The 25,142-nt window shown below is 48.4% G+C and overlaps 1 long non-coding RNA gene across 1 annotated transcript in view; it reads right to left on the bottom strand.

The window, feature by feature from the left end:
* Nucleotides 1-25,142, bottom strand: part of LOC142581774 (uncharacterized) — a 132,174-nt gene that overhangs the window by 20,326 nt on the left and 86,706 nt on the right. Inside the window, exon 2 of the long non-coding RNA XR_012828290.1 lies at nt 2,190-2,241. This is a non-coding gene — a long non-coding RNA (uncharacterized LOC142581774). The remainder of the gene's footprint in view (nt 1-2,189; nt 2,242-25,142) is intronic.

Genomic DNA, 25,142 nt, shown 5'->3' with positions numbered 1-25,142 from the left:
ACCCCCACTTCGCCTGTCTGTCACGCGACGCCACGAAAACGGCGAAAACATCCCATTTGATATAATACGTGCACGCTGATTATGCGTGATTATAACAAACGAAAGACACATAAATATTTCTGATTCCAAGCATTTTTCCCCATCAGCCCTCTGCTATTGGTCAAGGGTTCCTGGGCTGCGCTCACTTCACCTGTCTGTCACGCGACGTCATAAAAGCGCAAAAACTCACCGCGTCAAAGTGACGTGTACGCGTTAAAGGCGTGTTAATATGCCGAGCAAAACAGATTTTTTTTCCTGAATAGCGGGGCAGTGACCCGTTCCAAAAGGAATAGAAGATGTCTGCCCGCCAATCGCTCAGGCACTCGCTACTCGCACCTGCCGGTGAACATGGTTTATTTGCGTATAATAAATTTTTTTTTTTTTTTGCGTGGCAGTAAAACGTTATCGAGCCATTTCGGCACGTATACGAGCTCGCTCTGCCAACTCTTCTTTGCTGAGGATGCGTTTTAGCGGCATTCTTAGCCTACCGTTGCAACGCCGCCGCGATTTTCGATCAGCCACCGCAAGCTAAGCAAGGGGTATCGGACCAATCGCAGACGCCGGCACCAGCCCTCTCATCCGGTCACCTGCTTTCACTGTGCTGGCTCGGCCCCATCGAAACCTTCTCCACTTGAGCGTGCTCCTCGCCTCGTGTCAGCCAATTACATAAGAAAAACTGCTCAATGTAAACAATGCTATTCGCTTTAAAAGTAAAATAAGTGTCCTACTATAAACGAGGACCTCATTTCATTGGGCTTTTCAAACAACGCTGCAGGTTACCGCCCGATTCTTGCGTCAGTGGTTACGTAAGTTTGAGGTCAGGTGATTGGCATAAAGATAGATTGGAATAGTTCTACGTTATAGGGCCCCTGCGTGTATATACTATAGTCACACAGCACAGCAAGTTGCACGGCAAGATTATTCTCTTCGTGGAAACCTAAGTTGCACTCGCATGGCCGTGAAATGAAAGGGGCGGTGTCGAAGGGCTCACCTTCGTGGTGATGAGCTTTACAGGTGGCAGTTTTACAATGCGAAAAAAAGAACAGTATGTCTCTTGCGCGTAAGCTATTAAAATGAGACAGTACCTTGATCATTTAATGCGCACAGGAGCCAGGCTCTGTTTCTGTTCTCGTTGTTTTCGTGACTAAACACGACCTCGCAAGATTTGTCTGACTCGAGTCTGACCAGCTATATAAAGCACAATTTTTTTATTGACACTTTAGTGATACCATACATATACATTTATTCACTTCAAGGTAGTATTGTTAGCTTCCACAAGATTACGTTCAGCTTTTCTATGGGCGTGTTGGTTGTAGTGCGAGTTGGGAAAGTGGCTTCTCACGACACCGAAATTTTCTGCTTTTGATCTGCGTCGCATGTTTGGTGATAAGAAAGATTGCCGGACAGAAGCAAGTGCGCAAAAGTCACAAAACAATTAACGGCCATCAGTTAACCTACAGCAGACCTCTCAATACTCCACCGCGGCACAGTAACGCAACTTCAGTTGTGTTGATCAGCAGTCGGTGGTGTATGAACAGTGTCGATTCAGGCTTATTGCGGTCATTCATTCAATATATGAGGAAATACGAAATTATGCAAACCCTGCACGGTTGGAAGCTATGCAGAAATGCGAGCATAAAAGGTTTAGGAATACAGCCCCCTCCACTTACCTTTCTTGTTTCATTTATATATTAATTTGTCGTGGCGTTCCATTGCTGAAATTGTCGACTAATGTATGTTACTTGTTGTCGCGATTGTTGAAAAATCGGTTAAATACGAAAAAAAGCAAGCAAGAAAGAAAGAAATAAGGAAACGCTGCGCGAGTGCTACAGGTAATAGCGTTAGCGCCACTACCTGTAAAGCATTAGTTACATCGTTGGTACACATTGTATGTAATATTTATCGTAATATCTCAATTCAGTGTGTCTGACCATGTAAACAGAGTGAATAACGTGTGTTCTTCATGATTGCGTTTCGTCTGTCAAGATTTGTGCCAAGTGGTGTAGAGTACCGCGCAGCGACTATCTTGTCTTCTTGCTAGCTTACTTCTACCACCTCAAAAGAGACCTAACAGAGCGAAGACATTACACTTATTAGCTATATCACTTGTTTATCAGGAGGGATATACTGCAAGTGCGAACTCAGCTTACCTTACTGAGGTGATGACGTGCTGCCGATCAAGGAATGCCAGCTGAAGCGCCCCTGCGAGCATAAGAAGCAAGCTGTTCAAGCCATCACACGTGCACACAGTCAGCTCACCAGTTGTCAGGCGCTATGCAGGCGTTTACCGCTGCATTTTACAACCAATCGGTCACTCCTATAGTTCTTTTTCTCTACTATGAATCGAGAGATCTTCGCAAAGACTCTCTCCCGTAAACGTGGACTTTTGGTCATAATAAACAGAATGAAGGAAAAATATGTGAAAGAGGAAACAAAAACGAACAAACAAGCAAAGGCCAGCTGGCATAGGATGTGGCAGGTAGCTGGTCATTACGGAGGGGTTTGAGGCTGTCCAAGGTTGTTTCTTTATGCGCGCCGGCATATTAGGCAATTCATATATACACACGCAGAAAGTGAGCGACCATGCGCTCAAATGAAAGTTAATGGCTGGCTGCTGACGTTGGATGCGTGCAGCCAAACGATATAGTGACAGAGGGCGGTTAAATAGAATGACCGTGAACGAAATGGCTAAAACGTATGACGCACAAACGCACATAAAAATCGCAGTGGGTAGATGCATGGATGAGCGATGACTGACCGTCTTTCGTTCTTTTTTTTTTTTGACCATCTAGCTATTTACCACCAAACCAGTTTACCACCAAACTAATTTCTATCAGAAGCAAATGACGAGCTAGCACGGACAAAATGCAGACGATTGCACAGCCAACGTATTGCGTGCAGCCTCTTCGGACGGATACCACATGGTACGAAACTTGCTTCGATACGACGTGTTTTCGTAGTGGAGTACGTGAGCACGTCTGTTTTCTCGTCTCGCAACGGCTGCGTCGCAATAGTGACTGACGATTATGTCGTCGGCCGCATCGCGGGAGGGATTTCAGTCACGACTCTATGCCATCGTGCGACCCCTTGTATATCGTAATGCACATTGCCTTCAATCATTTCTCAAAGTTAACTCGGAAGGGACGACGCAAAATATTGAACTCGGTCGGAGGCATGCGGAACTGTACGAAAGTGGTTTAAGTACAGTCTTGCCGTCAGCTTTCGTGAACATCGGCACCAACTTCATACAGAGCATCGCGTCATCAGCCGACGACGAAAAGCACCTGTGCAGTGCGTTTCGAACACCGCGAGATGACACGGATGTGCAGGATGCAGCATCAACCTGTCAACCTACCATGCGACGTTACGCGTTCATCTACGCCAGTTTAGGATGAGAAAAGCGGTTTCTAAGACAAGGCACACGAGGAAGCGGTTACTTTCTCCACGTGCATGGAGATGCTGTGTTCAGCGACACCTGTGTACATAATAAAAGGGGGGTTTTCAAGTTCTTAATATTCAGATCCTTATATATAAATAACAAGAACAAACTTGAGATGTGAATGTATCACTTCTCAAGTCTGAGGAAGATGTACAATAGATGCCGTTTTAGACCGCGCGCTGCATAGCAGGTTCGGTTTTCGCAAGGCTATAGTTCTTCGCAAGTTCGAGAACAACTATGGCCAATTTACTTATCTCACTCAAAGTGTGTTACAAGCGGCGATTGCGCTGCTCGAACCTCGCTGGACCGAAACCAAACTTTGAGCGTTCTCAAAGATGCAGCGATGGCGAGCACAAGTGGACTGTCGTATAAGAGGCCGCTGAACGACACCTCGCGATCTTTAGGCGGAAGTTACGTGCTTGCGTATTTGACGCAGCCCTCAAGTCTGCTCAAGGATAATCGCTTTCAGCTAATGTGAAAGGAAGGTTGAGGAGTGGGGGTGGCCACGGCGGAGAGTGGGGGGAAGGGATGTGAAGAGAAGCCATGGCCAGAAAAGGGTCCAAATAACAGGTAGACATAGAGGAAGAAGAAAAAAAAAAAAAACGCGTCTAGAGTCATCAGACAGAGATGATCTTCCTCTTTGTAATATAGTACAGGAAAGAACAGGCAGGCCGAAAAAGCGCCCTCCGTCGTTTCTACCACGCTCAGAGCTTTAGCCAATGAGAAACCGTGGCGTCACTCACGAAGGAAGTGTCGCAATAAACTTACGCAGCTTTATTTAATGGCGCGACATATATTTGCGCATGAAAGGCTCCATTTCTTTTCCGCTGGCGAAGTCGATTACCCGTGGGTCGTTTATTCTGCGCACGATCGCGTTTCTTCCAGACACAAGGAAGGTGACACACCGGAAATCTTCACTGCCTCGTGATGGTTCAGAGTACGTGTCGAGCGAGCACGTAGTACGTAGAGCGGCCACGAACGAAGCTAAGTAGAAAAAGAAGCAAAGAAGAGAGCAAAGAAAAGAAGTGAACTTCGCAACTATGTTCCCAGAGCGGAGGTCAATAAGCCAGCCGTTAACGGCGCGACGATTGCGAGTTTCACTTGAAAAGTGCCGCTTAACCTCTTCCCGCATCCTCCGTGTTTATCTGGCACAATATTTTGTCGCTGTAAAATACATATATATATATATCTATATATATATATATATATATATATTTTTTTTTTTTTTTTTCAAGTCGGGAAGTGTTGATGTGTGCAGCGTAAAGATAGTCTAGGACGTAGCCACGCGATGCAGTCGCTGGCTTATTTCCGCTCGCCCCACTCGCATACTCCTGTCTCCTCCATTATTATTTCTATTTCTTTTTTTCAACGTTGCCTTCCGCGTGGCGAATTTACGCACCTTCACTGCTTTTAGGCAGCTTCGCAACGCGCCCGGCGTGTCAGACGGGGCAGCGACCGTTGCGCGCAGGTGCCCGGGGCTCCTCATTTCACCGTGGTGCCGATGGCTGTCACTACCCGCGAAATATTTTGACGTTTAAAACAAACCACTTACACTTACGTCAGCAGAGTCCGCAACACCACTTATGCTCTGTTTTCTGCATGGCGTGCGTTGATTTCTTCGTCCTGTTTTCTCTCTCTCTCTCTCTCTGAATCCAAGTTTACGAGAAATCGGATCTCCATAATTTTATTTTGTAAGCCCGTCTTCAAGAAAAAAAGAAAATAAATTGGTACGACCACTTCTGAAACTTAACATTTCAAATGTGAACGCATTGGTGACGGTTAGTTAACGCATTGGTGACGTAGATAAATCCTCTGCAGGTTGCTGAGTACGACAAATAGCTTTCATTGGAGCCAGTGAGAAAGGCAGTTGCGCCGAAGAAACATGATCAACGGCCGAAGACTGTAGCACAGACGCTTTTATTTCTTTTAAAACTACCAGCGAGTACGTGTGCTTTGCAGCCCACCGGTGTCAAGCCGCTAGTACATCGTATGCAGACCGGTCAGGACCTTTCCCTAACGTACAAACATACCTACGTGGGTCATGTCTAAATCTTTGGCTAGACTGCAGATCCCTAGAATTACAAAAACGTGATCCGTTCCATCCACCGGCCTGAATCAGCTTACCCTGTTTCACATTTATGCATAGTACTGAGATAGTGAGCAGGTGTATACCGATGGTTCTGTCATGCCACGTTCTGTCACCACCGCAGCCTTCGTCCTCCCATAAATGATAATCTCTCGATGGTTAAAAGCAGATCATAGGTCAACATCAAGTGCCGCAGAACTTGTTGATATTTGAGAGGCACTTCGATTTCTCTCCGCGGAGCCCCCTCGCACATGGACGATATTCTGCGATGCTAAGATAGCTCTTCAAACCATTTATTGCACCTTGAGACGGGGCCCGTATTGTTGCTTAGCTCCAGAAGTCGCAGAGCTTCTCGACTTAGCAAATAGAAACGACCACAATATGACCTTTCAGTGGATACCTGCACACTGTGGCGTGATCGGGAATGAAGAGGCAGATGCTGAAGCAAAATCAGCTTTAAATAATTCATCTGAAGTACACATTGCGTTCTACTGAACAGACAGAAACGCCCTGCTTCGTTTCGTAGTACGCTACTCCAAGTTGGAGCACTGGACCAAACCAGATCAATGACAGAGGCAATTGTATGAGTGGAACCCTGCAGAGGTGAAATTTCGTATGCCTCACAAGCGCAAAAGAGTCCAAACAAGTATGGTGCAACGAATTCTCCTTGGTGTCGCATTCACCAGGCGGTTATGCAAGCTTCATAGGTTGCAGTGACGCTAGCCCAAATGGGGAACACTGTCAGATGCCAGAAACACTTGATCACATAGTTTGCGTTTGTCCTGCGTACGCGCAAGAACGACAGATACTGGTGTCTTCCATCGCACACGTCGATAAGAGGCCGCTATCAGTGGAGTGTTCTTTCTTCTTTTTTTTAAGGGGGGGGGGGGCGGGTCCTTGTCCTGATGCAAACAGCGCAGCCTTGATTACAAGTGTAGCTTATTCTTTCTTCTAGCCACTGGGCTATATGCACGGCTTTAGAGGTGCTGCAACGTCGTGGACTTACATATGTGCACCTATTCCTCTTATCATCATTCTTCTTTCATTTTCTTCCCCGTTCCTTTTATCCAGTGTAGAGTAGCAGGCCAGAGCAAGCTATAGCACAGGCCAACCTCTCTGCCTTCCTATAAATATATTTTTCTCTCTCTCTTAAGCACACTAACGCTGATGTCTGTCAAGTGAAAACTTTGTGATCTATGACGTTCACTACCATGTAACATAAGTTGAACTAAATTTACAACGTGAACGAAATGTTGGCTTTTTCTCCGTTGTTTAGGACATCCCCTTCTTTAAGTTTTGCGTTGAAAGTTGTGAGCTACTATAAAGCAAAACGAATTCAGTATCTTACGTGACGTCCCCTTGGCAGAAGGCCGAATTCCGTATAGAAAAGGGGATGCCGCCAACTGCCATATAAACTTTCTTTTGCTTTTCGAAGCACGCAGCAAGATTATGTGAGGCGTACTTATACCAACGAAGCCGTATACCTGCACGTACAAACTCTCGTAATATCGTAGTATTACAATGCTTGGAGACGTGTTTCTTGGAGACAGCGAGCTCATGAGTATTAACCGATATTGACAGCCATTCAGAGAGCCTCCTACTGGCTCAACTTGCGCCGAGTAGGTGATTGAGTGTAGAATTAATTCTCCAAACTCAGTTTGCCCGGCAACTATAAATAAATAATTTTTAAAAAATGCGTGTTATCGCGTTCTCGCCAAATGTGCGAATCAAACATGTCTATGATGCCCGGCGCCCACGAGCGCCGGTACACATACGTGCTCAGGGACACTGCACGGTGTGGGAAACGGTCAGCTAAAAGTAGCTGCCAGGGATGCGTACCGCGCTGAGAACGCCGCAGGCACAGCGGCTACTGGAAGGAAGAGGTTGTGTCCCTTATCTTGGGCGTCACATGGGTACAAAAGACTGACTTCCTCTGCTACACTCTTTTTTTTTCCCCGCCTATATGAGCACCCTTGCGGAACGCCACCACTGACGACTGTATCGACCTGCACCACCACTATACTGCGACACGCTCACATTGACGCGGGCCTCTTCGCTTTCCTTCTTCTCGTAATAGGCACGCGGACCAGCGTTCGCAGTGCGTGGAGGCGGCAGCTCGGGGGCGATCGGTTTATGAGTGGTCCGAGTAATCGCCACCATGCGTATGTATCACGGGTGGCGATCGGTGCGACGAAGCCCAACGCCGAGCGCGCGGGAACCAGGCTATCGACCTCGCCCGTTGCACCCCGCCAGCAACGTGCTCACTCGCGGCTTTTTCTCTGCGATTGGAACCGCTCGCTTGGCTGCGACTCTCTACTATATACAGTATAGATGAAGCGCCGCCGGCGCACCCCACCGCTCCTCCCTGGCCCTTTCCTTACCGACGAGTGCGGCAGTCAATGGGTTTGTTTTTGATTCTTTCCCGTGCCAGCGCATATATATATATATATATATATATATATATATATATATATATATATATATATATATATATATATATATATATATATATATATATATATATATATATTCTGTGTGCGCGTGTATGTGTGCGTACGTGCGCGCTTCACAGTTTGTCGCCGATTCCTCATTGTTTGCGCGCACGAGGAAGTGGTGCACGCACGTTGAGAACCGTGTTCCGTTCGCGCTATTCCGAGCTCTTGTTAGCGACAATACTGCGCGGGAGAACAAAACGCGAACTTGAGTGAGTGCGGGCAGCGGACTCCGTGATGGGCGTCAAGTGAACAGTCCGCTTTCAGAGAACGAAGCGGAGACAAAGAAGCGCATAGAGAATGACGAATTACGATCGCCTTCTTTAATTTTCTGTTTTTGGAGCCGGGAACAATAGAGCGCCACACGTGTCGGTGATAGGCAATATCGTTTGACTGCAGAGGTGTTGTTGAATAATGTATCTGTGTACGGGCGAGACAGATCACAGGAAGGAATGGAAGCGGCGTGTCCTCAAACACGTACACTTTGGGACCTCGGAAGTCATCCTCGCATCTATTCAGAGCAAGGAACAGAATACATGTGGTGCAGGCGAAGAGGCCAGCATACTATGTGACGGAGATTACTGGCTTTATATAGACCGAGGTGTGTGCACAGACAGGAGTGGTGAAAATTCAACTGCGGGGTTTAACGCTCCAAAGTTGGCACGCTGGGCTAAATGGGCCACCGCCGCAGTGGAGGACTCCAGGGAAGTTATTCTGTAAGAGTCCACCTAGTGGACTTGTCCATTTCGTCTGCTGCTGAAGTGCTGATTGGCTGTGGCGCGCGGCTCCTGCTATCGCGACCCGGCCCATCCAATCAGCACTTCAGCAGCAGACGAAATGGACAAGTCCACTAGGTGGACTCTTACATTACACCTCCCCAGATTAATTACGATTGCCTGTGGCTCTTTAACGTGAACTCAAAGCACGGCACATGAGCACATTTTCATTCCCTTCCATTGGGACAGAACAGGACGCGCCTGGGAATTAGCTCAGTTAGCACAATTGCAGAACGTCGTGGCCACTGAGCCACATTTTGCGGGTAGCGGTGAAAATGTGGCATACGGACGATAATGTCACGCGCCTGGCCGCTCTGCACTGTGCCAGGTACGCCTCCCCAGGTTGTTTCTATATGCAGCACTTGCGTTCCTGCAATGTGTGACGAGTTCCCAGTTCGGTCGCTTAAAGTATATCGTCTCCTCGACAATCGGCTGCACCACAGCCATCCTTTCCCACATTTAAATCAAACCCGAGTCCGTAGTGCAAGGTCGCAGAAGAAGCCGTGCATTTTAGCGGATATAACGATCTCGAGATAATCCCAAATTGGTAGCGCGGAATAGTGCAAGATAGCCCACTACGCAGGTGAAAAGTTTCATTCAAACAAGCTATTTAAATATCGGTTTTCCAGTCGGAGAAATATTTTGTACGCAAAACATCCGTATATGCCTGGGAAGATGGCTCAGTCTTTTCGGAGCCTTCCAGACAAACCGGAGCAATCGTCAACACGACCTGCCCTCTTTGATGCATCTCCGTATGCCAACTGAACTCCGCCGAAGTGAGGCCACCCTGCTTTATCGCTTATGGCTAGGGGTGGCCTTCACGAAATCTTACTCGTTTCGCATTGGAATGGCCGACAACGCTCTCTGCAATGCCTGTCTTTGCGAGGAGACGCTGGAACACATTCTGTGCGACTGTCCTGAATATAATGTTGAGAGACAGTCCCTGGCGTCCGCTCTAGCGCACCTTGACAATAGGCCATTGTCAATTGCAACTATTTTCACATATCGCCGACAGAAGACATCGCAGCTGAAGGCGACGAAGGGACTACTTCGGTTTATGAAGGAGACGGGCTTGGGCAAGCGGCTGTGACAGTGATGTCACGTACCGCGCAAGAGTGACAGACTGTAACTAACGATGTGTGTGCCGTGTGATGTGCTCTCTATCTCTTCTCCCCATCTTTCATCCCCCGCATCCAGCTCCCATGTGTAGGGTAGCAAACCGGTTAAGCTAAACTGGTTAACCTCCCTGCCTTCCTTCTCCACTTTTTCCTTCCTTCCTTCGAAGCCTTGATGAGAAATGTGAACGTGAAACACTCTAGATTACACTTTGCGTCCTCGAACAACCGTACAATGAAATTAGTGCTATTCCTGGCCACCTGAAGACAAGCTGCTTAGCAAAAAGACTTGACGAAGGCAAAAATAGATATAACAAATCACTTTGTATATCATAAGCACAGAAAAACACGAAAAATTATTGAGCCCGAAGAATCGCGACAAAAATTCGGGCTACTCGAGGAAACCAAAGCGCTTGCTCTAATTAGCGAAACTATAGGGGCTTCATAACGTAAAACTATTCCGATCTGTTTTTATTCCGATCTCCTGACATCAGACTTACGTAATCGCCGACGCAAGCATCGGGTGGTGACCCGAAGCGATGTTTGAACCGCCCAATCAAACGCTCTCCTCGTTTATAGGGAGGTGACTTTTGTTTGCTTTCAAAGCGAATAGCATCGACTACCTTGACTGGTTTTTCTTATCTGATTGGCTGACAACAGGCAAGGGTGGTGTGGGCGTCTGCGATTGGCCCCCTTCCCATAGCCTAGCGTGAGATGGCCGAGCGAACCCTCAGCGAAGGATAGTTGCCAGACGGATATCGTAAACTTGCCGAAAGGACTCAACCGCGTTACACTGTTACGCAAAAATTGTTATTATCCGCAACTAAATCCATTCTCCCCGGCAGCTCCGAGTAGCCAGTGCCAGAGTTGTTGGTGGGCAGACATCCTCTGTTGCTTTCGGAACGGGCGGACTTGGGCTATTCTGACAAAAATTCAGTTTTTTTTTAATCTTTATTGCGCACACGTCCCTTTGACGCGCTCAGTTTTCGCGGTTTTGCGTGACGTCGCGTGACAGACTGGCGAAGTGGGCGCAGCCCGAAAACTTTGACCAAGAACGGGAGGGTTATGGCAGATCGGTGTAGAATAGGAAAAAAGTATTTTTCTTTTGTTTGATCTGATCAAGCATAATCAGTGTGTGCATATCATATCAGATTAGGAGTTTTGGCGGTTTTCGTGACGCCGCGTGAATGACAGGCAAAGTGGCGGTTGCCTAAAAAATATTCAACCAATGGGGAAAGGCTGACTGGAGAAATAGGATAAAAACCGTTTGGAAGAGTTTTACGTTCTAGAGCCCTAGTATTGTGGTCGATACCCCTATTGGTTTCACCACACAAACTCACACACACGTACGCGCACACGCACACACGCACACACGCACACGCGCACACGCGCGCCTGCCCCCCCCCCCCCCCCACACACACACGTGATATTACCTGGTTGTTTCGCGGTGGCTTTGTGACCTAAAGACGATAGCCATACGACGGGGCATCCAATACTCGGCCTCGGCAGCACCGCCGCCGAAGCGTTGGCCTCTGCCCGAAATGCAAATGGAGCCCGTGCACACAGCCACAGCATATGACTGCGGGGCACTGGCTCGCCTGTGATGCACAGTTCACTATGCAATACAGCATTGTCAGTTAGCGTGTGGTCGGCCGAGAGCATAAGCACGATGGCATGATTTACAAGCGCAGACACCTGGCGAGCTCAGTGGCGCCATATAGACACGCGGGGAAGCGCGGCGCCCTATACAGACCAGAGTGACGGTGCCCCCTTCGGGTTGAAAAAGGTCTATATACCACAACGACGGGCGGCTCCACGCGTCAGCGAAGGGATTACGCGCACCATCGACCTCGCGGCGCGCCAGCCACCGTAATCCCTCGTAAAGAACTGCTAGGCCAGGTGGGCGTTCGGCTGTGGTACGTAACAAGCCATGTTCCGTGGTCGCGCCACCGAAAACGATCGCGCAGCTTCCACTCTTCGCACGGCCCTGGAGGCGGCTCTTCGGACCACTTCAGTGGACGCGGGAGGCTGAACGTGATTGAAATGTGGCAAAAAAAAAAAAAAAAAAAAAAAAAAGATGCCGCGTGATCGTCTTTTCGGCGTATTTCACGCTTCCTCTCCTTGTTTCCATTCGTCGATTGCTATTCGCGAATCCCTTTCAGAAACGCTTTGCGAAGGCCGCCCTCATGACGTCGGACGGATCCAGACGCACAAACCGCGAATACCTTTCTTTTTCTTTTTTTTTTTTTGGGGGGGGGGTGCGTGACATTTCTTATTCACGAAGAAAGCAGACACAGACGTCGCGGCTGTTGAACTGTGCTGTTTCTTAACCGATTTTTTCTACCGCTCACGCACGATATGCAATAAAATCGTGTCGCGCTCGATTAGGAAGTGCACGCGACCAAACCGGCGGGATGCTAAAGATTGGGAAGAAAGAAAAAGATGTTTTTTTCCCCCTTCTCCCGTGGCCAATAGGATAAAGATCTGCAGCGCCGTGGCAGGATACGCGCCGCTCGAGCTACGCATTCAAGCGAGGTGTCAAGAAAGCGAACAGGTGAGCATACCCGTACAAGCGAAAAAAATATATAAAAGAGTAAAAAAAGAGAAAAAACATTACGCGAAGCCATCGACAATGGGGCCGTAGCTTGATGTGCACTACCGAACCCTGTCCCTCTGCTTTAGGCTACATTCTCTCGGTGAAGGGGCCGTAATTCGCTTCTGCACTCGCCCCGTCTTTCATTGTTGCCGTATCCTTTCAGAACCTCCTCTCGCTGCTGCACGAGTTGCGCGCCAGTCACGTCAGCACAAACACCGGCAGGCAGGCACGCGGAAAGCGGGAGAATTGCAAGACTCCGTGGCCACGTACTTATACATTTTCCGAGGATCTTGTTCTTCACGGTGGCGTGAGTGCGTAGCGTATGACGTCGCGGTTATTCGCTTTCTCCAATGAACCGCGAAGCCTGACGGCTTCGGCGTCCGGTATGCGAGGCACGTATACATAAGTGCACGTACAGGAGACAAGGGTATATACATGGTGGCAGGTTTGCTTTACATTCATAGCTAATATGTATATACTCTCTCTCTCGAGCGTGGGCTTCGCGCACAGGTCGAGGCTTGTCTTCCTGGCCTCGAGGCTATAGCATGCATAAGACAATAGCTCCCCCTTTCGACACAAATAAAAAAAAAAAAAGGATTCACTTCCGCGGTATTTACCTCGTGCATAGGAGGAGCTCGTCACCCAATCACCGTACGTCAGGCGCAATAAATTAAACACGCACAGTTGCGTAAAAGCGAGAATAACAATGACGAGAAAACAAAGTGTGGCGGGGAGTGGGGGGGGGGGGGGCAGAATTGTGTGTTTAGACGAAAGTGCTTGCTGCGGAACGAAGCTTCGTGCACATTGAATCGTCTCGTCGCACGTTTCGGCTGAACGTAGAAGAGAGAGAGGGAAAGAGGGCAAGCTCTTGATTCAACGACTACAGATGGTTTCGACATATAATCGGTGTAATCGCTTACACGACGCGCGATCTTTTCAAAGGCTGTAACAAAACACAGGCCGCTTGTAGTGACCACAGATAATCTGTGTGGCAGGCCAAGCCAAAAGTTAGCGGTGTGTGTGTGCGCGCGCGCGATATTTTTTTTTTTTTTTGTGGTCTCAGACAAAGGCGCACTCACACGCGTACATTCAAACCGAGTGTATTCAATAACAAGCAGAAAGGAAAAAGAAAGTTACAAAAATTTATTGTAAAATAAACACGCTAAGTGCCGCCTAAGGCACTAACGGGTAACTTCAAGCAAAAACGTAATTACTCCCGTGTTAGAAGCTACGGGGAATAATGAGTTTCAAGAAAGCTGTCGGCCCCATCTAAACAGGCCCCAGGGATTCCCCAGTGACGCGTGGACTTTCTTTGCTCTAGCGTTCGCTCATGCATAGATGTCTTCCCCGAGCTGCACATCGGACCATGCGGTGCTCTGCGTACACCTGTGTTATAGCGAAGTGTATAGCATAGCTTGTGGGGCATTGAAATCAACCAGTCTAATCTAAGCAACAGATCAGCGCTGCATGGCGTTCTTAGAAAAAGGAGGAACAGACGATGACTCATACCATAAACGCCGTTGCCTCGTTCCTTGTGCAAACTTATTTATAGTAAACGTGAATTTTCCCAAGAGTAACGTCTGCGATATATTATCCTTCTTGTTTCTCTTCGCCGGCCGCGCATATCAAGAGTCAGCTTGGAGCGGTCTGAGCCCTGAATGCCTGTGGCACAGATGAGCCGCCATGGCTTTGATCATACATATGTTTGCGCAGTATACGCATGCATCCATGGTTAAATTATCAGTCAAAACTCAGTACAGAAAGCCAAGAGAAATGCAGCAGTCCACAATTTTCACCGTTTCACTGCAAACTATACGAAACAAAACAGAACAGTTGCAACGTTGTGTAAACAAACCAGAAATAATCGACGCAAATGTCCGCGAAAATTTAGCTACATTGATTCTGAAATGATAACGCTAAGCTAATCATTCACCTGCTTGCAGAAACTCGGTGAGGATAGCTGCTCAGAAAACTAGCGTAACTCAATTTCTTGTGAAACTCAATTATCTGAACTAATAACCGCGATGCATGAAACCATTCATAATAAAATAAATATCGATGCTATATTTATATATCTTGCAAAAGTCTTCGACAAGGTGCCCCATAAGCGTCTAAATCTGAAACTTACCACCCTAAACGTTAACACTATGATTTCTAATTGGATTTCTAGTTTTTTGTCCGATCGCGATCAGCCTATCTTTGTGAATAATACTTTATCCCCATTCATAAATGTAAAATCAGGCTTTCCGCAAGGAACTGTGTTGGGGCCAATCTTAATTCTAATTTATGTTAACGATATCAGTCACCACTTGCCATCACCACTCAGACTATTTGAAGACGATTGCGTTGTACGAAGGCAGATTACTAACAGCGAGGATGTGAATGCGCTGGCGTCAGTCGAGTAGCTGTCAACATTGGCAGATGGAAATAAATGCCTCGAAAACGAAGCATATAAAATTTACAAGAACTATTAACTCCGAGCCGCATTCTTACATAATTAACAATGTGGTAGACGAAAATGTATCTACGCTAAAATACCTAGGCTTCCATGTTTCTTTTGACCTATCATAGAATGCATATGTTGACGCAGTGAGGCTACAAACTAGGATTTATTAAACCTAACTTGTACTCTGCTAACCCGTCTACTGAACTTCTTGCATACATAACCTTAGTTCGGCCGAAAATAGAATATGCCGCCCTTATTTGCGTCACTAGTCAGCTATACCTAATTAACAAAGCTGAGGCTACCCAAAATAAGGCAGCACACTTAATCACGGGAAGATATTCATGCTTCAATAGTGTGACAGCTATCGAAACCTCATAGAATCTACCCGCTACCCACACTAGAAAAACGAAGGCTTATCGAGCTACTCTCGCACTTTCACATACTTTTGTTTCAGTGATCGTCGTTTTTACATTCGCAGATCAGACCAGCCCATCTCACCTTATGACGCTTGGATCACGTGTACAACATGCAGCCCATGTTTGCGCGCACTAACTTGCTTCGTAACTCACCACTGGTTCTTGCAATCTATCATTGGAACAAACTGCCAAGCGGTGCTGTACTGTGCGCGATCACGACTTATTTGTTAATACATTGAAGCACCTGTTCAACGTAGAGTTGTAATAATTTTTAATGCCTAAGCGTTCTTTGGCGAGTACCCCAGCCATATCTGTCCGTCCCGGGACGCCTTACATCTGCAAAACAAATGCGTAATTGGTTAAGTTAGCACATGTAATCGTTATACTAGTGTAATAGTAGATGATTGTTAGCGTTAGCAAACAAGCAAACAAAATCTTCTGACCGGGATTCGTGCCATGGACCATAGTGTGGCAGTTAGATATCTGTGTGAGCCACATTACATTCATGGGGGAAAAAAAGTGGTTACGTCCCCATCACCGCGTCAAGGTCGAAAAAAAAACAGGAAGAAAAATAAAGACGTTAATGCGTGTTATACTTATAATGGTGTAACAGATGATTGGTAGCGTTAGATAAAAAAAAGCGGGTTACGCCGCCGCGTCAAGGTCCTAATAAGCAAAGGAAAAGAAAAACTGTAGTGCGGCTAAGAAAAAATAAAAAGAAACGGTTGTGATGGAGTTTCGGCTCAGTTGATAACTGCAAAATAAGTGCCCAATTGGTCAAGTTAACATATGTAATCGTTACAACGGCTTAATAGTAGATGATTGGTAGCGATGGGTAGACATGCATAAGCTAGTTAAGTAAGTAAGCAGAAGCGAAGTATCAGCCGAGCCAAAGAGTGCTTACGCACTAGTAGAAAATCCTGAGAATCTCTGTATAATTTTTTTTTCGTTGTGCCAACTTTTATAAGAACTGTGTTATTTGATGCCTTGTTTTTACAACGTGTAAAAGTCATGTTGCCCCATCTCCTTCTAACACTTGCACGTTCTTCTGCTTAGCACGAGGTCGCGGGTTTAATTTCCCGCCACAGGCGTCGGATTTCGATGGGGACGAAAGAAAAAGAAAAGAAGGAAAGAACGCTTGCGTACTTCGATTTAGCTGCACGTTGAACTACTCCAGGTGGTCAAAGTTAATCCGGAGCTACGGCGTCGCTGGTAGTTTCGGGACATTAGAACCCACAATTTAATACTGCATTCAAATTTCGCATCATGTTGGCGTTTCTACGCGGAAACCCAACCACAAAACAGCTTCCTTTAGTCCTCTTCCTCCAGCGATCCTGTATCTCCATTTATCTGGCAGTTTTGTGCGCGTAAGTTTGGTTTGGCCGACTCAGATGGCTAATCACGTCACGTGATTGGTGCCTTTCACGGGGACATTCTTTGGCGCGACGCGACGCCTAGCCTCAGGGGAGCGGCTGACATCTTAAAGCGAATAGCTTTCTTTGGATCTTTCGGTCGTTTTCGTGGTAGGCCGGCGCACGACGATAGGGCTTGGGGGAGGTAAGGCGAGGAAACGCGCCAAGGGAAAGGGCGCGTGCTCTGAGGGGCGATGGGCAAAGTGGAGTAGGGTAGGGGGAGGGGGCCGTCGTGCGTGAGCTTTCCAAACTTGTACACGTTACAGAAAAAAAAGTAACCGATTACAATTGCAATTACTTCATGCAAAATGTGACTGATTACAATTACCGATTAGTGCCATACGAACGTGTTTGATTAATTACACAATAGTACTCGATTACTTCTACGTTACTTTCCTTCGAACATTTAATAACATTGCAGAGATGCAGTAAACAGAACGAGCTGGTACGGCACTTTCAGTGCGTCCTCTGCAGCCCTTCATACATTGCCATGCAACTCGTTCGTCTCGAGAAGGAGAGAGAAAGGGCGGGTGCTCTCGGGCAAGCTAGCGGCGGGAAGGAACCGGAGAGAGGAGGAGGGGAGGCTGTCGCACGCTCGTTCGTCACACGCCGTCCGGCGGTGGCTAGCCGATCGCGTACGATGCGGCGGGTGAGAATCCATATAGCGGATTCTCGCCCACGAGAAATACACCGCAGGCTCAGGCAAGCGTTCCGTCGAACGCTGACGACGTTGACGTCGGACTATAAACGTGCCTTTAAAAGTCAACGCGTCCGCTCTTCCCAGCTGTCACGAAGAAGCTACGGGAAGGCGAGAGAGGCCGCCGAGTGAGAGGGCGCGAGCTCTCGCGCAATCGAGTTGCGGGGATGGCGGCAAGGAGGGAAGGGACTATGGCTCGTTCGCTCGTTCGTTCGGGCTATATTCGCTTTCAACGACAATCATTGTCGACGGTATTCTGCTTATTCTGTTTTTTTTTTAAACCACGGACTCAGCTGTGGAACGCGCACTGAAGGTGATAGGGGAACAGAAATGTTCGATCGAAAACGTTGCCCAAGGAACTATGCGCATAAGCGCGATGCTTTCGAAACCGTCCGACACCCGCATGGTGCCGCGCGCCGCCGATAAGGCGTACGCGAAGTAGCCCAGGTAGCCCGAGGCGTTTTCTTCTGCCAGTGCACAAGCGCAACGACACGTCACTGACGACCGGCGCACAAACCGAATGCGCGCCGCGCGAGAGGCCCCATAACGTGGGAATCAGGCTACGCGCCGCGCGGGCTCTCTGGAATTGTGATTAAACTTGTTCGCATATGCCGAGCTCGAGGGGACACACGCGCACAAACGTATGCACGGCAATCTGCCGCGAGTGCGCGTGCTGGCGCGAGGGAGGCTGCAAATGCGACGCGCTCTCGTTGCGGCCGCGGCTGCGCCTTTTGGTTTGTCCTCGAGCGCGGGTTGTGCAAACGAGAGAAGCGGCATCCAGACGGCACAGACGCGATTGTTGTGAGACCGACGGCCTGCTGTTACGACAATGCGGCAACCACGGCGAGGGAGAGTTCCTTTTGACGAGCGCGCGTCGCGGTCAGCCGTCGGAAAGCAGACGGCACCGCCGGTCATCTTTTCCGGGGAGACTGCGAGGCCAAGGCCACCGTCGCACGCGCTTGCACTGTTGCTGACTCACCGGTAATGAGACGCGCAGTAATGCCCGACGTGCATGGGCGCCGTCATTGGGTGGGCTTGACAAGACTTCTGTAAGGAAACGATGCGCACGTGACGAATCCAAACGAAAGGCGATCTACTCCCATAGGCAGCGGACTTTATTTCTTCGTTCTCTTTTTCTGGCGTTTAAGCACGTAAGGTAAGCTATCGTTTGTTCTACGCTTTATATATATATATATATATATATGATGGTAAGTGGGTGTACGCAAAACAGAAAATAAAGATGCATGTGTGCGTGTCTCTACGCGTAGTAGGGAGGGGACCCTAGAGCTCCAAAACGCTCACACGACCCTGATTCTGATCACTTTTCTCATTCTCGCATTTCTCTCTCTCTCTCTCTCTCTCTCTCTCTCTCTATATATATATATATATATATATATATATATATATATATATATATATATATATATATATATATATATATATATATATATATATATATATATATATGTGTGTGTGTGTGGGGGGGGGGTATTTATACATCGATGTCTGCGAAAATAAAATCTATAGTTGAAAGTGAAGTGCTGTCTCTGTGTATCTGTTTCTTTCTACGTCATCGTTCAGTCACGCTTATACACTCTATCATTAGGAAAATGCCAGTCACGTAAACACACTTGATAATCGTCATCAGTTCCAATTAAACGGCGGTCCGGGCTTGTTGAGAATGTCTCAATGTGCCTGGAGAACTTGGTGTCTTCGTCGCTGCACCTGCATGCTGCATTTAGGCTAGCTAGTTTGCGATAGTTCACAGAATAAACACTGCCATCGATATAATATTATGACCATAAACGTGTTTGTTTGCTCGCGCTCGCTGTTCAACTCTACAACGTGAAGTGCTATCGTGAAGTGTCAGTTTCCTGCTGAACATTGCGAAACGCTATATATGCGTATGTAGCATACACGCGGCCGTGGGCAAAGGCTTACGGATCACGACAAAAACACAAATATGTGTCAGCAGCTAAGGCATTTATTTCATAATACCCCTAAAGGGGGGCCCCCGAAAGAGTACTACATAGGTGGAAGCCCGATCCGCCCTGAAGAGAATTCTCTTTGAAGCGCGCACTGTATCTTTAAAGATACAGCGCGCTTCAGCGGGCGACCACGACAGTGAGCCCATAAATTTCTATTTTGAGTGGCAAAGTCACATATTTTTTTTTTTTTGCAATTTCCGTGAGTCGGGCGTGAACTTAGTGGCCTGCATATGCACGGTATATGAGGCTGAACGTACAACTGTTTTCGCTTGAAAGTCTTCTGTGCTATTGGATGCATGGCTGCCTTCACTAATGATGTCCAATGTCAGGATTAACTGAAAATTTTCTTTCACGAATAATTCTAGCGTAAGAGCTTTTGGTGAATGCGGGCCATGGTCTATGGCATAAGCGCGACAAGGCTCAACGTTATTTTTCGAGCGAAGCTTGCATTGCCTCACTCGTGTCGGCGTCGGTGTTCACGCCCGAAAAAACTCAAGCCGAGTGCTTGCCGGGGTTGCGGATTCAAATCACCGACCTCCGGTTACGAGACCACCACGCTAACCGATTCAGACACTGTCGGCTCTCATCATACACGCCCTTTAAAGCGGGTTTTTATATGCATGAAGAAGTAGACGCAGCGCAATGCGCGAGCCAATCACAGGCGTCCCCTCCCTCCGGAGGAAGGAAAGAGTGTGATTGCGTGTTCACTCGCCTCGCGCCAGCTGTTTCCAGCTGTTTCAGGCTCGGCAGTCAGATGGGGAGGCCGCGTTTGGTTCGTTCTGCCGAAGAGCAGGCTGCGTTGAAGGAACGGCAGCGGGCAGCGCGTCGTGCGTTCGGTCGAAGAACAGGCGGCGTTTCATGAACGCCGCCAGGAACTCGCTCGAGGTAAAGGCTCGTCGTCGACGTGCCGACCTCGTCGAGAGGGAACGCGAAGCCCGAGGCGTTACGACAACGAAGAGCCGCGGATCGCGAGCTTCGCTTGCACCCTTGTTCCCGGTAGAGGAGGGGTTATCATTTTTTTTTTCAATGTTACGTTTCTGCCGATTTAGGGGATGCGCATAAGGTTGTGCTCAATTGTCTACACAAAGAGAGACGCCAAGAGAGAGAGAGGGATAAAGCGGAGAAACCGATCATCAAAAGAAACTGGGCATCGTGAGCATTTGTGCATATCGGCAAGCTAGACGGGGAATTTTACGTACGCGTATCCAAGTAACGGGAAAAAATCGTATCCCCCGACTTTCCATGACTATTCTTTCGACATTGGTCTTCGGTCCGGTGCTCCGACAGATTGGTCTTGCTACATACGCGCATGCACCCGCGCATGCCTAGTGAGATGCGATGCTTGAGCTGACGACGGAGCTCACCGAATGCGCGTGGTTCTTGTCACACATCGTTGGTCAGTTCTCCTTTCTCTTCGAAGCCGTCTTTTCTTCGCCATCGTTTTTGCACTTTTTTTTAATTTTATTCATACTCATTCCTCCCCGCCTTGAAATCCGCGGGCTCACTGGTCTGTTTCACGACGCGGACGCGGGGAACCATGTCGCACGTGCCCGCATGGTACGCACCGAAAGGACGTTCGGTTCAGTGGCCGTTAATTCCGCATCGCATGCACTGTCTGCGCGGGCCGCGCGCTCCTTGAGGAGTCATTGCTGTCGTTACATTCAGTAACGGCTTGTGTGTTCATGGGGCCTCGTTCAGCAAGCTCCTCGCAACGTCACTATATGTATTAGGCTGTGCCACTTTGAAAAGCCTGCTGCTGACATGGCGGTGCTCCAGGCGCCTTTGCTTGCGTTCCCCGTCCACTGACAGCCGAATGTGCTCTGAAGTGATGCCACGTATGTATATCGGGAGTATACGGGGACAGTTGTAAGGAACAAAAGAGAAAATCTCGACGCGGGCATTGTTTTCCGAGGTCACAAAATGTGACACTATAAAACATCACTCGTTTTCTGGCGAGGAAGGCCAAAGCTTCAGGCGACAATTTTTCTCTGCAAGTCAGGTACTTTCGTTTCACAGCGGTCAATCCGTTGGCAGGAATAAATTGTTCGTGTGCGTTTGTGATGTATTTCTCGCCCCAGAGGTGCGCTATTTGCACTCTCAGGCTGACTATAAGGAGCGCGGCAATAGGGGGAGGTTAGACGAGAAAGTTATTGGCTGTGCGGGGTATCAGCTTTGCCAGGGCTGCTGGAAGTTGCTCCATGGTTTATGACTGCAGCAGCTGAAAGAGGAAACCGAGGAAGGACGATCGTGCACATGACTTGAAAACTCCGCGGGAGATGGGCGAACACGAGAGAACAAACTTACTGTGCCTGATCCATCGAGCCTACCTTGTCTTTGACGATCTCCCCGCGTATTCCCCCCCTCTCTCTATCTGGTCTTTCTATTCACCCTTTGCTGTCCACTAGTGTAGGGTAGTCAACCAGACACATTTCTGGTTAACGTCCCTGCCTACTCTCTTTATTTCCTCCTCTTCCCCCTTCTCGTCCATCGCGGGTATACAGCGTGCTCAAACAAGGTTGGTAAAGCATTCGCTCATAAAATTGGCGTCACTGAGACGCTCCATGCGCAGTGGTTAGCGTGTCCAGTGGTTGCACTGACGCATGCCGCTAGGTCATTGGTTCGATTTTTCCGCCCAAACAAAACGCAAGAACGAACGGCTTCAGTTTGTGTCTACAACCGACAGATACGTAGCAAAAAGTGAGAACACAATACGGACATTTAGTCCAATATAGTGTAAGCAAAAAAAAAAAAGAAGAAAGCTAGGATTGTATTACGTAAGGATTCTTTCAAATGGGACGAGCAACCTAACACCCTCTGTGTGGACGCCGCAGGGCCAAAGAATGGAGTGATGACTAGTGTGGTCTCAACGCCTTCAGGATCGATGGTGAATTGCGCCTCGCTGAAAACATCCAACCCCACTCACGCAGAGGAAGCAGCTATTGCATTAGCTATAGCATCTAACCCCAACGCCGATGTGCTCACTGACTCCTAGAACGCCTGTCGCAACTTCAATAATGGATTAATTCACAGGTCCGGGTTGTCATTGCTGACTAAGCATCCACCCAGCCAAGCCTCAGTCATCTGGTTTCCCAGTCACCTGGAACTACCAGGAGGAAACGAAGCCGCTCACAGGCATGCCCGAGCTCTTCTATACCGGGCGTCTCCCCCTGATGACCGTGAAGGGTGCTGCGACCTAACTGCTTTAGCAATGTATGCTGACAATCTCGCACCATACAGAACAGCCAGGGAGTACCCAACACCACATAAATCCCTCAATAAGTTGGAAGAGAGCACTCTTAGGAGACTACAAACTAATACATACCCAACGCCAGCTAAGTTACACCAGTGGTACCCTACACTATACTCCCCGCAATGCCCGCACTGTGGAGATGTAGCTAACCTCTACCACATGGTGTGGGCTTGCCAATTTAATCCCATAGTTGACCCCATTCCAAATCCCTCAAAAGAGCAGTGGGAGGCTATTCTGCTCAGCGATGATCCTGACCGTCAGCACTGGCTGGCGGGGAGGGCCAGCGCAGCAGCAATAACCCGTGGGCTACCGGACTAGGCGGCCCAACCACGAGTTCTACGAATATCCTGCAAATAAAGATGTTTTCAATCAACCAATTTCATTGGATTCTGTGCTCTTGTCATCGGCCCCGCTGCGTGGCCAATCTCGGCCACACCGAGGGCACGAATTCGTGCGAACCATTGACGAATGGCAGAAAGAAATGAAAATGAAAAGAATAGCTACATAGAAAAAAAACGGGCCCTAGTTCTTGCAGTATACTGTAATGTGTTCTCTTGTCAGTTGATGTTCATGTGATCGTGTGAAGAGAAAGCAGACAAGTATATCAATAAAATTGCCCGCATATATTTAGTATTACAAAATTTCAAAGAACAGAATGCGCTTCACTATATTGCACATATTGCAGTCATGTGCACGACATGCACTTACGCTGCACAGACAGAACTGTGGCTCAATCTGGATTAGCGCGGTATCGACGCTTTGTCGTGAGCACATGTGCACGCAGCAGGCAAAGCTCAAACTAGCAGTTGGCCTAAGTGCCTCACAGTGCCACTATAGCACAGTATAGCAATGCAGACGAAGGGAAAGGGACGAAAGCAATGGCATAGCTTCCTGACTGCCGCTCTTGTCTCACTTATAACAGCAATGTTGCCAAATAAAGCGCGGTACTGTCGTTCCTTTTCTTTGTCCTTATTTATTCACGCAGTAGTTTAACAATTTCTTACTAATCCTCCACCATTCACCTGTACTTGATATCTCTTTTCCAGTTGTAATTTGGCTTTTTCTTTAAATAAGTATAGCTTCGGCTAGTCATGCAGTAGCCTTCACAGGCGTCTACAATCTGTGAAATGATTGCATCTACGTTGCAGCTACTCCGCACAGGTGACCCGTGGTAGTGTTTGCTGTCACGACGCTTTCTTCTGGTACACTATCTATTGTCCCCTCCATAATTACGAGTCGGTCATGGCATTGATACAGCACAGTATGCAACTCCTGATGTAAGTTATCTGCCTGAGCATACCAGGGAGTTCCCTCATAATAATATACTAAGTGGCTTCGAGCTAGCAGCATGGAAAATTCGAGCCAATGAAGGAATGAATGAACGGACGAACGACCTCGTCTGCGGCACGCATGACCTGTTGGAGGCCGCACGGTTCAAGAAACTCCTTCCAGGCCTGCGTCTTCTCGGGGCAGCAATAAGGCGCTCATTTCTCCTTGCTCCGAGGTCGAGGTCCAACACAGTACGAACATGTAAACAAGGCTTTGCTCGGTCCAGCGGTTTTTACGCTCGCGGGTCGCCACGAAAGGAGAGACGAGACGATCGAGCAGTCGGGGTACGCTCCTGTTTAAGACGCGCGGCTTTATATACCGCTCGCTCTCAGCCTCTCTCTGTAGCGGTCGTTGTCGTCTTTTATTTCTGTCGTATCCGTCGTCGAAGCCACGGAGCGTGAATGTCGCCGCGGCCTACGCAGAAACGGCTCCGCTCGGGGTCCCTGCGCGCTCAGCGGTCGCACTGAATGGTCGGCGTCATTCCTCTCTGAAGGTTCCGGACAAGGGGTTCTTCCGCGCTGGCACCGGAACGCCCCAGCTGAGCCGTGCCCGTTGATCACAAGTGTGCGCGTTCGACAATGGCGCCCTTGTTGGACGGAAGGAGGCCGTGGAAGAAACAACGTCGAGTTCACTTTATATACTTTCGGCAGCACAGCGTAACAGAAATGACGCGCTATAGGGCGCATCCCCCACGGAGTCCATTATCCGGAGAACTTCCGGAAGCGCCCCTCTGCCTTCCGAGAATCCATCGCGGGGCGCCGAGCCGATGGAACCGCCGGAGGCGGAGACCGCGATTGAGGACAGAATCATCGAGCGGTACGCATACAGGGTCTAATACGCACCGAATGCGGCAACTACGGCCCCGCGTTGCGCCCGAAGCGTCCGTGAGTCTTGAACGCCATGAAGCACTGCAAACATGCGCGGGCGTTTCATGTTCGCGCAGTTTGTTCCGTGGACTTTCGCTAATAGTTCCGAAATCCTCCGGCGGGAATCTGAGGCCTCTATGGAAGTGGGCGCCCTGCATTGTGGCCGGCGCGGCGGCATGTTTTATTCATATCGAA

The sequence above is a fragment of the Dermacentor variabilis genome, chromosome 1 (genome assembly GCF_050947875.1).
Source record: "Dermacentor variabilis isolate Ectoservices chromosome 1, ASM5094787v1, whole genome shotgun sequence".
Classification (NCBI taxonomy): Eukaryota; Metazoa; Arthropoda; class Arachnida; order Ixodida; family Ixodidae; genus Dermacentor; species Dermacentor variabilis.
The sequence above is the reverse complement of the archived record's forward strand: the minus strand, read 5'-3'. Positions and strand labels throughout refer to the sequence as shown.